The sequence below is a fragment of the Dasypus novemcinctus genome, chromosome 16, assembly GCF_030445035.2.
Source record: "Dasypus novemcinctus isolate mDasNov1 chromosome 16, mDasNov1.1.hap2, whole genome shotgun sequence".
NCBI classification, from domain to species: Eukaryota; Metazoa; Chordata; class Mammalia; order Cingulata; family Dasypodidae; genus Dasypus; species Dasypus novemcinctus.
Genome location: NC_080688.1, coordinates 85,217,684 through 85,230,059, shown reverse-complemented (window position 1 = coordinate 85,230,059; position 12,376 = coordinate 85,217,684).

Genomic DNA, 12,376 nt, shown 5'->3' with positions numbered 1-12,376 from the left:
TTTTCTACTGGTATAATTTCTACTTCATTCACTATTGAGATCTGCTAAATTATTTCACTCATATAGAAATAGAGAAGCTGCTGTTTCTGTGCTCTTCTACTGCATGAAATATCCTAAAATTCCTAAAAAAGGAGCACTATCAGTCTTTGCTTTTCCTGAGGATTGAATCTAAGGCTGAGAGACTTATGAGCTTTGTCAGAGTGGAGATTTGAGTCAGTGTCTTTCTGAGTCCATTCGCCTCTTTCATATACGTACTGTGTTGCCATGTGAGTCATTTTTAGTTTGAGCAATTATAGGACTTGCTTAGTGTTGTTGTTTTTAAAAATAAGTAAACTTCTTCCAAAATTTAAAGTGCCATGCAATATAATGCATTTATATAATTATATAATTGTTTTCTATTATTATCCTTCAAACGTTTCCCTTCTATTCATCCTCATTCCCTCCCATTCAAAACTGGTCCTTCTTCCGGGCCTTTTCAGATGCACTTTTCTTAATCTAGACAGTTGAAAGTCATCTCCACGCCTCCTTTTTCCTCATCACCCAAATTCAGTCAATCTCAAATGTTCTCTCTTTGGAATACCCTTACTTTGACTAAATGTATAATTCCTTATGACAGTATCTGCTTTCTTCCTTGCCTCCATAGTATCTGGTACTTCCTTTTCTGTGACAATCAACACTCTGGCTTGTTCAGCATTCATCTTCCCCCTGAGGGCAGAGTCTGTTGGGATGTTGTTCAATGATGTGTGCTTGTTACCTAATCCGATATCTGGCATACAGGAAGCATTCAATAACTATTTATTAAATAAATGATAAGATTACTGGTGGAGAAGTTGATTTCATAGCTATATTCTTATAATTAATTTCTGCATTCCTATATAATATTATGAATAAATCATGGATGAAATCCATTTTTTAGGACTTACAGATATGTGATCCCTAAAGAAAATTAATGATTTTCATAACTAATACTTTAATCATTTTTTCAAACTATTCTCTTAAATCAGTGCTTCAGGTTCCCTGTTTACCAAGTATAAAATAGAAGAGACATCTTACACTTCTTCCCCACACATTATTTAACATGTCTAAATTCCATTTGTTCCTTTAAAACAATGCCTCAAGGACTTCGTCTTTTACATTCTACTTACTGCTACAACTCTTACTAGTCCTGTCAACCAACGCTGAATCACTCATTTTTTTCTTCTAAGTTTTTCTTTCCACAATAGTCAGATTTATTGTTCCTTGACGAGAGCTTTCTCTAAGTCATTTCACTTAAGCCCCTAACTGGATGTATATCACTTAGGCATTTCTATCTAAATTTTCCAGCCAGTGATCAGTACTCTTCATTAGTTTCTTATTTTATTGTTCTGCCTTACTGGTCCTCAAATGAACTTTTACATCACAATTTTTATCAACTCATATACTAAAGCCAATAGACTTTTATCTCTTTATTATGCTTTTTTCTTTTTCCTGGCATCCCTATTCCTTTGTGCCAGCTTAAAATATAGTGGAAGTTGATACTTCTCAATGAAGCTTTTCTGATTTAGCTAACTTATGAATTTTCTTTCCCATCTCCGATTCTAATAACTTGTAGCTTGTTCCTGTGATTATACACTGCCTCATTCTGTTAGACTCTTGGCTCTGTCACTTATCAGATACATGACTTTGAGAAAGTTATTTAACTTCCTTTGTTTTTCTGTTCCAGCAAGTCATTCAAGGCAATAGAAGCTATCTCAAGTAGTTGTAATGGGAAAAGCTCTTAAGCTCTTAGAACAGTGCCTATCACATGTATTCAATAACAGCTAACTTTTATTCTTTATTATTATTACAGAATTTGTGTATTTACAGAACAATCAAGCAAAACATACAGGATTCCTCTATATCATCCCACCAGCAATACTTTGCATCATTGTGGAGATGAAAGAACATCATCAAAATAATACTGCTAACAATAGACCATAGCTTACATGTGGAGTATTTTTGCCATAAATCATAAACCACCCTATTATTAATGCCGTGTATTAGTATTGTACATTTGTTATGGTTCATGAGAGAATGTTCTTAGATTTGTACTGTTAACCACAGTCTACCATCCACCACAGGGTCCACTGTGTTATATGGGCACATGCCTTGTACAATCCATCTGAAGTGCGCACTCGGTGGCTCTGGCTCTCAGTTTTATCATTGAATTGTACTGTCCTCATCTCAGTCAATTTTAGAACATTTTCATTACTGCAAAATAAAAAATCCCTTACTCCCTTATACTCCCCTATTGTTGAACTTAACAATTGATATAGTACCTTCTTTGAAATTGATGCAGAGATACTATATTATTACTGTCTACCATAGTTTGAACTATGATTAGTAGTAAGATTTTGACATTGTTCTTTCATAGTTTATAACAAACATCTCATGACAATGCAAGGTGTTGGTGGAGGGTTGATGTATGTGACCCCTGTATGATGTTATGCATGTTTGCTTTTTAAGTTCACAACTTTTACTATACACTTAATTGTCTATGTATATTCATGTATAAATGATATAAAGATAATAATCAGATTGGTTAGGGGAAAAATATTTTGTTTAGTAGTAATATTTTGACAATGCTCTTTAATCATTAGTTAAAAAGGTTTAAAAACAATGTGTGTTGTTGATGGTAGGATGATATGTTATATATGTTTGTTTGATGTCATATATGTTTGTTTTATAAGTTCACAACTATTATAATTTATTGTTTATGTAAAAAAAGTTATATATTAGTTATATTTCCTAATATATCACCATATTCTAAAAATTTTGTAAAAATAGTGATGTACATTTGTTCAAATTAAAAAAACAGTCTTGTATTTGTACTGTTATCCACAATACTCATCCATCACTGAGCTCACTGTTATACAATCCCAACATTCTCCTCCAGCTTTCTATCTATTGGCATCTACATCCCTAGACTATGACTTTCAGCCATGCTCACATTTATAAATCAACAGTGTTATACCCACATTTTGTTTATCCACTTGGGTTGTTTCCATCTGCTAGCAGTTGTGAATAATGCCGCTATGAACTTTGGTGTGCAAGTATCAGATTGCATCCTTGCTTTCAATACTTCTGAGTACATTCCTAGTAGCAGATTGCCATATCAGAAGACAGTTCTATATTCAGCTTCCTGAGGAACCACTGTTCTGTCCTCCACAGAGGCTACACCACTTTATATACCTAATAGCATGAAGGAGTGTTCCCATTTCTCCACCACCTCTCCAGTACTTGTAGTTTTCTGTTTTGTAAATAATGGCCATTCTGTATGATGTGAGATGATATCTCATTGTAGTTTTGATCTGCATTTCCTTAGCTGGTGATGTTGAGTTTTTTCCCATGTGTTTTTGGCAATTTGTATCTCCTTTTCAAAGAAATGTCTATTTAAGTCTTTTGCCCATTTCATAATTGGGTTGCTTGTCTTTTTATCATTGCATTGCATGATCTCTTTATATCACATGAGTATGAAACCCTTATCAGATATGCGTTTCCAAATATTTTCTCCCACTAAATGGGCTGCCTTTTCACTTTTTTGACAAGACTTTTGAAGAACAAAAGTGTTTAATTTTAAGGACATTCCATTTATCTATTTTTTTTCTTTTATTGCTTGTGTTTTGGGTGTAAGCTTTTTTTTTTTTTTAGAAGACATCAAATTCTATATTTGAAAGCATAATACAAATCTACAGCTATTAAAATGGTATGATATTGTCATAAAGGTAAACATCTAAAACAATGTGGGTGTAAGCTTTAAGAAACTACAGCCTACCACAAGATCTTGAGGATGTTTTCCTGCATTTTCCTCTAGGAGTTTTATGGTTGCAGCTTTTATATTTAGGTCCTTGATTCATTTTGAGTTAATTTTTGTATAAGATAGAGATAGGGTTACTATTTGCATGGAATATTTTCTTCTAACCTTTCATCTTTTTATACCCTTGTGTTTATGGTGATTCTCTTATAAGTAGTATATTTTTTATCTATTCTTCCAATGTGTGTCTTTTGATTGGGGAGTTTAATCCATTAACATTCAATGTTTTTACAATGTTGTCATTACTTACTTTGCCCATTTTATCCTTTGGCTTTTCATTGTCATATATTACTATTGTCTATCTTTTACCCTTTTAGTTACCCTTACTAATAACCTTCATTTCTATACTCTTCTCCAAGCCTCTTTCTCCTGTCTTTTCCTTTCAGGCTGCAGCATTTCCTTTAGTATTCCTTGTAAATCTCGTCTCTTGCTGAAAAACTGTTCCCGTTTGTGAAGACTTTAAACTCATCCTCATTTTTTCAAAAGGAGTTTTGCTAGATAAAGAATTCTTGGCTGTACTTTTTTTCTTTCAGTATCTTAAATATATCTTATTTCCATGGTTGCTGATGAGAAATTGGCACTTAGTTTTATTGAGCCTCCCTTATATGTTATGACTTGCTTTTCTCTTACTGCTTTTGGAATTCTCTCTTTACCTCTGGCTTTTGACATTCTGATTAGTAGGTGTCTTAGAGTAGGTCTATTTGGGTTTATTCTCTTTGGAGTATATTGTCTTACTTGGATAGTGATATTTTGTCTTTCATAAGGATTGAGAAGTTTCATGATATTATTTCCTCAAATATTCTTTCTGCCTCTTTTTAATTCTCTTCTCCTTCTAGGACACTCATATTTGTGTGTTTCTCACCATCATTCAATTCCCTAATATCCCGTACAATTTTCCATTCTTTTCTGTCTATTCTGTCTTTTTAAGTTCAGCTGCTCTCTCCTCTAACCCATTTATGCATTCCTCTACCATTTCAAATATGCTGTTATGTGCTTCTAATGTATTTTTAATCTCATCTATTGTCTTTTATTCCCATAAGATGTTACTCTTCTTTGTAAGCTTTCAAATTCTTCTTTATGCTTATCCAGGGTCATCTTAATCTTCCTTATCTCTTTAGCCATATTTTCCTTCAACTCCTTGTATTGATTTAGGAAAATTGTGTGAACATCATTGATTAATTGTTTTAAATCCTGTGACTCATCAGGATTTTCAGTGTGTTCCTTTGGTTGGGTCATAGCTTCCTGTTTCTTAGTATGGCTTATAATGTTATGCTAATATCTAGACATCTGATTGTTAAGGTTACTTTGATGGTCATTTTCTCTCTCTTGCCTAGTGGTTTTGTTTCATGACTCTTCTTCGATTTTTGTTTCAACTTACTCTAAAACTTTTAAATTTCACTGTTTAAGTTATGAAAACAGGCCAGGAACCTAAAAGGGCACTGACCAGATCCAAGGAGACCTGGGGATAAGGACATGAGAGACTCCAAAAAGCTATTTTTCCCTTCACTTTCCCAGCCTGCCAGCAGATAGCAGACTTTCAGTACCTTTCCATGAAGGTCTCCCATTCAACCTCCTTTGGCTGGTGTTTCTGGGCAAATTAGAACCATGAAAGCAGGTCCCTGCTGTTTGAACTCATTGAAGAGAAACTACATTGAACCCTCTACCACCTTTCTTCTTCCCAAGGAGAAGATGTCTGTTTCTTCTCAGATGGTTACTGTCAGCCATGGGTTTTACCAAGGCTGTTCACCATAAGGGTGGAGGTTTTGTTTTTACCTCTTCATCTCTTTTTCTTTCCTGAACAATGTCAATGGCATTCTCCTGTTTGGCAGATCCCCAAAGTAGGTCCTTTGGACAGCTTCTGCCCTTCCTCCACTGTTTTTGTAACTTGAGCCCTGCCTACCTTTTCTGATGCCATGTTTCTGGAACTCCCCAGCTATAATTCTTAGGATTATTCTGCCATTCATTACATCTTCAGAACTCCAGTGTTATCATATTGGAGTTTCATAGATTCATGAAGAGTTGCCTCATGGGTGTAAGGTCATCTTGAAATCCTTGACAAGACAGAGCCAGGGTGGAAATTGTCAATATTTCAAGACAAATATGAGGAATTAGACAAGAGGTTCAATCAGGATTTTTGCTTATAATGTTCAAAGAGGGTGAGAGACAGATTAGTTGCAAAATAAGGAAATCATTCAGATTAACAGTCTCAGGATCAAAAAAATCCCTATGTGAACTGTTAGTCTAAGAGTGTCCTTCATTATCTTTAAGGTTTTCCCACATATGCTCAAAATGTGGTCCTGCCCCTCTGGGGTTCTTTTCTGTTGGTTCTTTTCTCTGACAGAAAAGTCTTACAGTATTATCTTCAACTAAAGGTAAAGTCTCCCTTTTCAGTCGATATTCCAAGTATCTGAGCAAACTTGAATCTCTGTAGGAGTTTCTATATTCTTTGAGGATCTAAAAGAGTTCAGAATTCAAGAAAATCAGCCCTATTTTACCAGCTTTATCTCACCATAGATTTATCCTATAAAATAGAGCAGGACAGTGTTCAGTTCTGAGTATTTTGCTAGCTGCTCTCTGCAGTTTGGCAATTTGTGTAGCCAGAGGACCGGGTGGGAGTGGGTTTGGTTGCACTCTTCAGAGCTCTGCACTCTAGTGGGAACTCAGGAGGTTCACATCAGCTTCTCACAAGTGATCTGTATCTTATACTAAGAATACACCTTGCTGACCAGACCTCAAGGGCAAAATCATTTTAGTCTTGGAAGCAGCCTGGTCATCTATCTATGCCAGCAAAGAAATAAGTTTATCTCACAGCTTTGGAAAGAAGCTCCAGGCAAGTTCTCTTGCCTCTTATTTTTGTGATTGTTTTCCACTGAATAAAATCCAACCCACTTCTTCTGACTGTCTCTTGTCATCTCAAACTGGTTCAGTAATTTCCCTTCTATGATTATTACTTTCTGCTCTCCTTCTTGCTAATCTTATCTTCCCTTTGCATTTCTCATGTCAGTTAGACATAGTGAGGCAACTTTTACTATATATTTTGCATGTGAACTTGAGAAAGTTCTCTGAACTTCCATATGCCTAAGTTCTATATAAAAGGGGAACCATGATACCTACATGACAGGGGCTGTTCAGAGAGTAATAGCATGGTAGGATGGAATGAGAGTTCTTCCCATTGAAAACTAAGTCCTACTACATCAAAGTTAGTAATGGTCAGTCATAATACCTTTCTGGCACTCGCCTTACAGTTGTTTGTCTCCCTCCATTCCAGGGAAGGTCACTTGTAATCACTGATTAATTTATATGACTATAATCTGGATACTGTCATTATAGAGTATATCACTTCCAAAATATATAATAACGCAAATGGCATAGGTTTTGAGAAAAGTTTCACTCTATCCTAATAACTCTACATAGATCAATAACTATAGTGTATGTTCACAAATCTACTCTCTTAGCAACTAGAAAATAACTTAGCTGCTTGAAGGACCTAGGTCCATGAGAATCTTATTACATTAAAATCAAGCTCAACTTTTCTTTGACTATTTAAGGGAATAATAAAGAGGAAAAAAAAAATCTTACCCTGTTACTTTTATTGAACAGGATTGGCAAAATGGAGAAAAATACAAGTAAGGAAGTAATGCCTTAACTGTGAGAAGCAAAGTGATATTATTTCCATCTTTAGTATTTGTTTACTTCTTTTTTTATCATACATAATGCATGTTACAAGATGCCACATTACTTTTGTCCTGCGTTTATAAATTGGCAGATTGAAAAACAGAATCACATAGATGTTTAATGTTTTGCCCACAGCCTCAGAACTGCTTTTAAACTCCATCTTCTCTTTATTTTTCTTTCAACAGCTTCCTTCTTTTTGACATCGAATTCATGTATTGGCTTCTTGGACCATATATAGCAAATATTCATTTTGAGAAGTAGAAAAATTAACTAGCTTAAATAGATCAGAGAGAAAGCCCTTAGGCCAATTTTTTTAAACCATTTTTTGTCTTTATTTATTTTTTTAATATTACATTAAAAAAATATGAGGTCCCCATATACCCCCTACCCTCCTCACCCCACTCCTCCCCCCATAACAACAATCTCCTCCATCATCATGAGACATTCATTGTATTTGGTGAATACATCTCTGAGCACTGCTGTACCACATGGTAAATGGTCCACATCATAGCCCACACTCTTCCACAGTCCACCCAGTGGGCCATGGGAGGACATACAATGTCTGGTAACTGTCCCTGCAGCACCTCCCAGGACAACTCCAAGTCCCGAACACCCCCACATCACATCTCTTCCTCCTACTCCCTATACCCAGTAGCCACCATGGCCACTTTCTCCACACCAATGCCACATTTTCTTCTATTACTAATCACAATAGTTCATGAATAGAATATCAGTAAGTCCACTCTAATCCACACTCTATTCCTCCATCCTATGAACCTTGGAATGGTTGTGTCCACTCCACATCTATATCAAGAGGGGGCTTAGATTCCACACAGATGCTGAATGCAATTCTCCTGCTTTCAGTTGTAGGCACTCTTGGCTCCCTGGTGTGGTGGTTGAACTTCTTCACCTCCATGTTAGCTGAGTGGGGTAAGTCCAATAAACCAGAGTGTAGGAGCTGAAGTCTGTTGAGGCTCAGGGCCTGGCTATCACATAGTCAGTCCAGAGATTCAGGTCCCCTGGCTATACATTAAACCCCAGCACCAACTATAGTTCTGGTAAAAGTAACAGGAGAGGCTTGTGAACAAAGATCACATCTGAGTCCAGCTTCATCACACAGAAACACAAATTCCAAAGTAGGACCAACTAACATGGCACTGAACTTCATCTGTCATGACCACAGAACCTGTAGGTCTCTGTAGCCCTCAGAAGAACCAAAACCTGGGGTTGTATCTACTTTATCTGTCTGTGGGACTCTGCTGAGGTGTCCATAAGGGCAACCCCTCTGATAACCTCCCGGCTCTTTTTGGAGACTCATAGTCATATAAACTCATTTGTCCTTTCCATTTCCCCCTTTGATTCAGGTCAAAAAGCATTTTTAACTCCTGGTATTATATGTAGATTGATATATTCTGATGATCCGAGTTGACCCTTTTATTCAAGGTCATTTTCTAGTTACATCGTTAGCTGGTACTTGGTAGTAATCCCTTGGTGCCACGAAGGCTCATCTCCGGGAGTCATGTCCCACGCTGGGGTAAAGGCAATGCATTTACATGCTGAGTTTAGGCCAATTTTGAAGCTGCAGAAATTTTCTATCTTTCCATCTTCCAGGTTTTTGCTACTCATTCATTCACTTGGCACTGATTTGTTTCAGTATAAGTTACAAAATTTTTCACTGTGAGGAAAGGAGAAATTTGAATATGCTTGAAACTCGCATCTTTTGTGAAAGAATTTTCGGTCCATTAGAAAAAAATGTGGCCAAAGCAAAATTAAGTAGTCATTCCTCTCTGCCCTCCCTTCCTCCTTTTCTCCCTCACGCTCTCATCCTAACATATTCATTTATTTAAAAATGATTGCGTTCTGCTGGAAAGCACACTTCTACCCAGGGCTGGGGTGAGAGCTCCCAATATGCTTCCTTCTGGCTGGAGTGTACAGTTCACCAACCACACAGTCACCAGCACAGCCCTCCCCTCGCACCTCCCCACTCACTCCATCTGGATTCACAGTGTCTCAGATGATGCCTTTGTTATCTTTAGTAAGCTACATCCTATCAATTCTACCCAAGCATTGGTCTACTAACCAGACACGTGAAAATCACCTCTTCATCTGAATAAAGGTAGATTATGGACCACATCTGGGATTTACTAGGTAAGTCTCTAGGAAGAAAGCTTGGAATCTCACATTTGTAATAAGAAATTATGATACGCAGGCAGATAAAGGGAATCACTCTAGCCCTGTAGAACCTGCCATCCTTACCAACATTGTCAAAGTTGATTTTCTGTGTCTCATAAAAATAAACCTGTCCAAGAGAAATCATTAATTACTGCCAATGGTTTGTATTGCTATAGGGGGAATTTGCATTTGTAAAAGAGACACTTGAGGACACATGGATATTTGAGGAACTGAAACGTGCTAACAATGAGCAATATTTGGAGGGAGGCCAGCATTCCTGGAGTGTCCTCGAAGGGGACAATCACCTACTTACAGGCAGGATTGTATGTTAAAAGAAAAAAAAAGTGAAACTTACATGGTGCTCATCAATCATTTTTATTACTAAAATTGTGGTATATAATGGAAGGAGAAAAATATTTAATGCCCTTTAAAACAAAGTGGTTGAATCACAGTTTGCACAAACACATTAAAATGAGGTTGATGAGTCATGTGCTGTCTCACTTTGCTGGCGAGGCAGCTGCTTGTCATTAATGACCAGCAACAGCGAGGAGCAATCCATCTGCCCTGGTTCTGGCACAAGGGAGTACACCACCTGTTCCATTTATAACTACAGCATCCACACAACAACACTGAACTGAAGTCTCTAGATTCTCTAAAAAAGTTGCAGGGATTGCTGACTCAGAATGGAAATAATGTGTAGCTTTTGTGTAAGAACTCCAAGAAATTCAAAAGCTTTTATTCTCCCCAGTTAAGAAATGGTGCTTTCACTGTGATATGGGTACCTTTGATATAATGCAAGTTGTGAACTAAAGTAGTCCATATTAATAAAAATGGCTCCAAATTCATTGGAAGCTAAATGTCCTTAGTTTTTTCCTAGAAAAACAGTGATCTTGGTAAGAGTGTGAATGCCATACAAAACAAGGTAATACTGATTTTTACTCTTTCATTTTCTCTTGCTTACTAGAACTAAGATTTTTATCATTTCTGTGGAAAATAGCTCAGTTGTTCCTTTGAAAACGTCTTTCCATAACTTTGTTGATGGTATCCTCTCAGCTAGATTTACCTCACACCATTATCCATGTTAGCATAGTTACCGTTCAAGACCTGGCTAATCTGCGCTCCGTAGCGTGATGTGGTCTCAAAGCAACCTACCTCAAGGGTATTTCTAGCTCTTCTAAATACTAACATTTAGAGATTTAATTTTTCTAAATAAACTTGATTTTTTTTGGAGTTAAAAAATGATAGAGAATTATAGAATTATTAAAATATTTATCACACATTTCTTAGTTTTCTATATAATGTGAAAACACACTTTATTCTTTAAGGAGCAAAATTTAGTAAAATTAATGCATTCAAAATAAAGTATTGGTTAACCTCAAAATATGATCTTGTAATAGGAAAAACAGCAATGAACTGGAAGTCTGTCAAAGTGAACAAGTAGTGTATGCCACAGTTTCATGGGTCCTCACCAAAGGCCATTCCTGGGTCAGAGATAAAGAACTTTATTATTCACAGCACAGTGAGTAGCATGAGTATCTATGTATTTTGTCAATTCCTGTTGTTCTCAAGTCCTGCGGAGGTGATGCTGATGTGCCCAGATGGGTGCTTGCACATAAACTGAAGGAAAGAACCCTGAGCTTAGGAAACCCAATATGTGTAGTATGCATGCTTGCCCTTTGCCCCAGAAAGAGAGATTATCTTTATTTTAGTGGACAGTAAGTATGCCTGCTCTTTGCTCCAGAACACAGGGCAGTTAGTACCTCTACATGTACTGACAAGATATACAGAAATGTGAGAGATCCCTGGAGAATTGTTTCCCAACAATTGTTTCTACATCATCTTGGCCTCTGGAGAATTTCACTGTAATTATGCTACTATATCAACTATTCTAGTAAGTATGACCAATATTCTAGTCTGTATGACCAACAGACACTAGGAGCACATCTAGTCAACCTCATGTATCCTTCAGTTAAGCTTACTCTCAAGCATCAGGATGAGAAAGCCCTAGTATTAACCTCAACCCTTCCCTCCCACTGTGCCCTCCCAGATCCAACCAGCTGGCCAAATCTCAACAACAAAGCCAGGTGACTTTCTTGTTTTTGTATTGACATTTCCACTTGGAATGTCAGGGTATTTATCCAAGCCTGGTAGGAAGTTTTAGAGATTGCATAAACGCCTCCTAAGCTAACAAAGAAGAACTCTAGGGCAATTCTATTATCTATAACCACCTGGTTCTGATTGCCTCCCCAGCCCACTGTGGTGCTACTCACTGTGTCAGATAAAGCTGGGACGAGTTTTATAGTATCTTTTCAGTTGGAGCATTCCCATTGTAGGAATAAATTGCCCACAGGATACAAGTAATTCACTGTAATATATGAGTAAGTTATTCCTCTGGGAATCTTCACTGAGTCAACAAGCTTAGCTTCATTTTCAAGAGGTCCCTGCAGCCGCTGAGGGCGCTGTGATCCACTGGTGGTGCCAAGCTCTCTTGGCCTCTAAACCATGCCTATAATGCAAGCTACCACATTAAGGGGAGGAAGGGAAGGCAAGGAAAGGCTTTTGCATGAGAAATACAGCCTGGAAAGAAAGTCTTAGTTACAGTCAGGGCCACCAAGAGGGGATCGCATCAATTAGGGGAAAGGTGGGGGAGGACAACTGCTCCATTGTAGCTATCATCTGTGGGAAAATAATTACCTG